This window comes from Quercus robur, chromosome 2, assembly GCF_932294415.1.
Source record: "Quercus robur chromosome 2, dhQueRobu3.1, whole genome shotgun sequence".
Classification (NCBI taxonomy): Eukaryota; Viridiplantae; Streptophyta; class Magnoliopsida; order Fagales; family Fagaceae; genus Quercus; species Quercus robur.
The window spans coordinates 26809450-26815449 of NC_065535.1; the positions used below are offsets into that span (position 1 = coordinate 26809450).

At 32.3% G+C, this 6000-nt stretch overlaps 1 long non-coding RNA gene across 1 annotated transcript; it reads left to right on the plus strand.

Annotated features, from left to right (window-relative positions):
- The first annotated feature begins 3432 nt into the window (after window positions 1-3432).
- LOC126713107 (uncharacterized) lies at window positions 3433-4728 on the plus strand. The gene is made up of 2 exons (XR_007651273.1): window positions 3433-3588; window positions 4241-4728. It is a non-coding gene; the product is annotated as an uncharacterized LOC126713107 (long non-coding RNA).
- Window positions 4729-6000: the final 1272 nt, after the last annotated feature.

A 6000-nucleotide genomic window follows, 5' to 3' on the forward strand; every position in this document is an offset into this window, starting at 1 on the left:
GACGTTGTGGCAGGCACCATACCGGTGACCACCTTGAAGGAGCTGTCTTTTCATTTACGTAATCATCCAGACGAGAGCTTGGATCCATCTGGACACATTCAACTCAACTGACGAAGTCACGCTTCCTCATCCTGTATTAGTTTTTTTTTTTTTTTTTTTTTTTTGGATAGAATGTATTAGTTTATGTTATTCTTTGCCCGTAAGAAACGCACATGTTCTTATCAAAATATAAAAAAGAAATGCATATGTTGATGTTATTTTTGTAATGTTGAATGAAATCGAATGCGTTTAAGGGTAACTTGGAACTATCATTATACTAAGACTCTTTGTGGGATAGACCTTCACCAAGAATAATGTTTAGATATAAGCATATCGTACCCATTTTTTAAAAAAGAAATTGTTAGAATGGGGTAGTTATCATTAAAATTGTCTCACTCAATCCCATTAAAAAAAAAAAAAAAACGTTGTATCATTCAAAATTTCAAACCATGGGATGTTTAGCTCGCATAATACAACCGTTGACATCATTAACGCCTTGGAATAAAAATTATGGGCTCACCCTATCAAGAAAAAGACTTACGCGCCATACCGGATTGAATGCATACTATACTAAGCATAACATAACTTAGCCTCTATCCTTTCATAGGAGAAGATGCCGTTTGGTTAAAGACAACTGACTAATAACCAAGGTTATTAAACCCGGACCGGACCGTACGGTCCGACCGGAAAACCCGGGAACCGTTCAGATTCACGGTCCATTTAAGGTAAGGAACCGTTCCATGCGAAAAAAGCATGGAACCGTCTGGACCGCGGTCCGACCGTCCGGGTCTGTGAACCGTGACCGGTTCACACGGTTCGGACGGTTCCCTAATTTCAGCCTTTTTTTTTTTTTTTTTTTTTTTTTAACCCTCTCTCAAAAATCACTCTTAGCCTCACTCTGAAACCCTCTCTCAATCACTCTCAATCCTCACTCTCTCAAGTCTCAATCACTCTCTCGTCTCTGCCTCTCCCTCGTCACCGTCGCACTGTCGCAGCTCAGCCCAGATTTCTTCCTCAATCCTCACTCTCTCAATCACTCTCTCCCTCGTCGCCGTCGCACTGTTGCAGCTCAGCCCAGATCTCTTCCTCACTCTCTCAAAGTCTCAATCACTCTCTCGTCTCTACCTCTCTCCCTCGTTGCCGTCGCAGCTCAACCCAGATCGCAGCTCACTCTCTCACGCTCATCTCTGCCTCTCTCCCTCGTCCCTGTCGCAGCTCACTCTGTGCCTCGTCGCCGTTGCCGTCGTTGGTACTTTAATCTGTTTTTTCTTTGTTAATATTTGCAAGTTGATTGTGGATGATGATATAGATTTGAAGTGTTGGTGTGTAAATTGATTTGGGTCAATTGAAAATTGATTGTGGATGATGATATAGATCTGAAGTGTTGGTGTATGTGAAGACAAGGCTTGTGATATTATTGTAATTGTGAAAATTGATTTGGGTCAATTGGTGTTTCTGTCTGCCAAAATTACTTTGTTGTGTCTGCAACTTCTTGCTGCATGTTTTTTTTTTTTTTTTTGTATTTTTTATTGCTGTTGGTTTCAATAATATTTACATTATTCTCAAATCATTTGCCCCATTACTAAAAGCAATCTCAACATAATTGAAATCCCATAATTAACATAGCATCTGAATATGCTAGATTTCAAATTTACTTAACTACAGCTATTAGACCACATATTAATAAAAAAATAAAAAGAGAAGAAGAAAAATGACCCTCAAGAATAGAACAGGTGGACCATGGACCTGTTTCAAAATGAGTTCAGTGATAGAACAGGCAGACGCCTTATAGTATCTTAACTAGCTTTTTCTTATGATGGTGTCCTGAAAACAATTGGCCCTAATGTCTCACATACTTGACAAGCACAATGAAGAAGAAATGACTAATCAAAATGTGAAACAAAAGTAAGCTAATAGCTAGTCAAAGTGAGAAGAAGCAAAAACAGTGTGAAACAAAAGTAAGCTAATAGCTAGTCAAAGTGAGAAGAAGCAAAAACAGTAATACAAGTACCAATGACTTGCAGAAACCCTGTGCTTTCCCAGATAAGAAGACATTATTCTCAGAAACCCTATGCTTTCCCAGCAATACAAGTTAATTATTTAGATTTTTTTTTTTTTTTTTTTTTTTTTTTTTTGGGTCTGTTGCATAATGAGTAGGTTCTATGGAAAGTTGAAAAGGAAAAGTGAATGTGGGATTAGGATGTTTTAGGGATTAGTTTTTGTATTATGGTTCAATTAACTTGTGGAAAGGATGTTACATTTGAAAAGTTTTTTTGTCTAGTGACTTGTTTCTTTCATGCATTTTTTATGGGAAGGAGTTTTTTTTGTCTAGTGTGTAACAATGTGTAATTGTGTACTGTATTTTTGTAAGTTTTATGTATTTTTTAGAAATAAGCTTTTCTAAATGAATTAGGCTATTTTAGTTAATTTTTCTATTTTTTTTTAATTAATTTAACGTTTTTATATATATTTAAAATAATTATTAAATTAATTATGACGTCATCACGGTTCGACCCCGGTTCGACCTCGGTCCAACCTCAAAACCCTTGAACCTCTCCCTTTTACGGTTCAATGAACGGTCCGGGTCTGAAAACCTTGCTAATAACACCCCTAGAAATAGATCACTTGTTAATTTTTTATACAAGATAGAAATTATATTATAGCATAATTTAATTATATACGTGTGTGAAGCACTCTCTTAAAGACTTGAACAGTTGAACATTGGTTCTTGCCTCCCATATTCCACAAGCACTTATACTTGTAGAGTGACCATCACGCCAAGGATGCGCGGTAGTAATCACTTCTTAATTTTTAACTTCTTATCACTCTAAAAAAGAGATAGGATTAGTATTCCAATATATATAAGTCAGGTGTTTGAAAATCATTGTTATTCATTTAAATAGTCTAAATTACAGGTATTATCAATTAGCTCAATGCAATTTGTCAAAAAACTTGTGACTTAGTGGTATGAGTATGACCCTTTGGTTATTAATTAGAAAAGCTGGATTCTTATCCCTTTACCTCAGTTTGCAAGCCAAAATATATATATATATATATATATATATATATATATATATCCTAGCTCAATCCAATCTCAATGAAGAGGTACATATGCTTAAGATTGAAATTATCATATGAATACACTGTAAAATAATTCCGCCATTGTTGATTTCTAAGGTCCATTTGGGAATATTGACTATATTTTTTTTCTCCAGTAAAACCTGCCTATTCTACGCCAGAGCCGTATTCATATCTTCTCTTAATTAATCTGTGCTTGTTGATGAAGCCACAATTTATTAGTTTTGAAGTCCCTAACCTCTTGCTATGTTGACTTTGTTGGTTACAATATAATGATCTCATAGCTGATGTGACTCGTGTGAGAACAGATGGGTGTTGAAAAATCTACTTATTTATTTCTCCTCTAAATTTTTGTTTTGAGGACAACATTGCTCTTTACTATAAATATGCAACTTTAACACCTCAAAATTGGTGTAGGAGGAAATATGGCTGGCAACAAAGTTGGTGTAATATATCTTCTCCTTTTGAGTAGTAAGCTCCTACTCCTCAAAAATTGCTGTCATCTTGATTTATACTCTCTTTCTGTTTGTTTAGCTTGTGCTTTTTTTTCCCCCATATTATTATATTTCTATATTTGAAAATCTAATTTCCATATACTCTCCTATAGGTGCAAATTCTTACATGCAAAAAAAAAAATTTAATAATAAAAAAAATTAAAAAATAAAATAAAAATTGTGTAGCACTAACTAGGGAACTTTTACCCGGCAAAAGTTCGATGGTGGTAACAAAAATATGCTTTAAAAAAAATCAATATCGCCATAACTAAAATAAACAGCACATTTCAATTCATTTTGTCCAAATTATATAGTTAAATAATTAAATCCACCGTTTCTTAGTAGTTTAAACTTTGAGTAATGTTATGCACATGAACTATTTTATAATATTTTTACAAACTGCATGATGTGGCTTTAGCATTTTTTAAATAATTGTTGGTAAGCAAAAATGTGATGTTAGTGGTGGATCTATATATTAGAACTGATAATAATTTGTCATATCAATATGTCGTAAAATAGTTTGTATTTATAGCATTACTCTTAAATTTTTAGGACAATCAATAATTTAACACATTTAATGAATAAATAATTTCTCAATCTCATATGTTGCTTTCTTTATCATTGAGTAGGTGCAATCCTACTCTTCAATCCAGAAATTGTGAGCGCAAAAGTATGCCCACAATATTGCACACAAGATGCAGGATACATGACCTGCCCATCTTCAGGAAATAAGCAACTTAATCCGCCCTGCAATTGCTGCTTGGCTCCAAAGGGCTGCACCGTTTACCATGCCGATGGAACTGCAATTTGTACTGGAACTTGATGTGGTGGACATGGCGATCTTTTATATATACATGTTTGGAGGCAGTGCGTGTTAGATTTGCAATAAAAAGCTGTCAGTACTATGGCTCAAGAATGTTAAATAAATTTAAAATGTAGAGACTTCTTCATTTCTCTACGTCATTATGTGCACTTGTCTGTCTTCGCTAATCGTTACTCTTTAACTCAACTCTGTTTCAACGTTGTTAATCTCCATTGGAGTTCTACTAATGTGAATTATGACGACTGTTAGAAAATTGAATATGAAATATGAAACTTGTTAGATTTCTTTTTGTCATTTTATTTTGTAGAAGAATATACTCATTGGAAATGGGTCTAGCAAATGAATAAAACTAAGAAGTTTGACGAAAATTGCTGCTTTAAATACATTATATACTGAGGAATAATTTCTTAGCCAACTTGGAATATACTTGAGAGCCTAGAAGAAACTTGCAACAAAATATATGGGTTTTGATTTTGAAACCACGATATTTCTTGTCTCAAAAGGTTAAATGGATAAAAATTACGGATTTAATTATTTAACTATTATTTTGACAGTTAGTCGTTTAGTTGCTTCTTTGTGTCTCAAACTATAGGACATTGCTATGTTGGTATTGACACCATTTGTCAAGACCTGAGAGAACACTAAACACATCTACACTATTACTCAAAATGATCAATCAACAACATTCATAGTTGGAACTCCTCATAATCGTCCATGTAGCCCAAATTAAAGATCTACTTCGCACCTAATTAATGCAGGACACAACACGCACTTAAAACATATTTACAATCCAAATCCGTATAATCCGAGTTATTATTATGTATTTGAATGAATAATTTTTTGTTTTTATTCTGTGCTAACTTGTAACCTTATGTATATGCATTTACAAATAAGCATAATTAAATAATTATTAAAATTTACCAAGTTTATATATAATCTATATATCTATATATATAATAATAGGTGAAACTGAGAGAAACTCAAATTAGAATTTTAAATTAGAGTTCCAATTTTGCGCCATGTGTTCTAAATTATTTATTCTTAAAGAGTTTTATTTCTTAATTTTAGAATCAAATGTGGAACCACATCATAAATATTCATCCGAGTGAATTATTAAGTACAAAATCAAAGAATATAGAATAAATGAATCGTTAAAAAAAAAAAAAGTGCTTCACAATAAATTTTAAAAAAAATGGACAATTTACATTTTATACCTAATAATATTAATATCCTTACAAATTTTTTTAAAAAGTTAACAAAATATAAAAATGACTATCAATAATATTTTAAATTATATATATAGGAATTATATTATGCATCTTATTATATATCTTTAAGTGTATCCGTGCATATGCTTGGGATTACAAACTAGTATATATAATGTTTGTATATTATTCTCAAAAAAAAAATTGTTTGTATATTTGAAAATATAAAATAGATACTAATAAAATTTTAAAAAATAAATATAAGTTTATTTGAAACAAATGAAGAAAAAAAATCATTTAAATTGTTATCTATTAAATTCTCAATTTTAGTGGGTTCCAGTTAGCTTAACTGGTAAAGTCT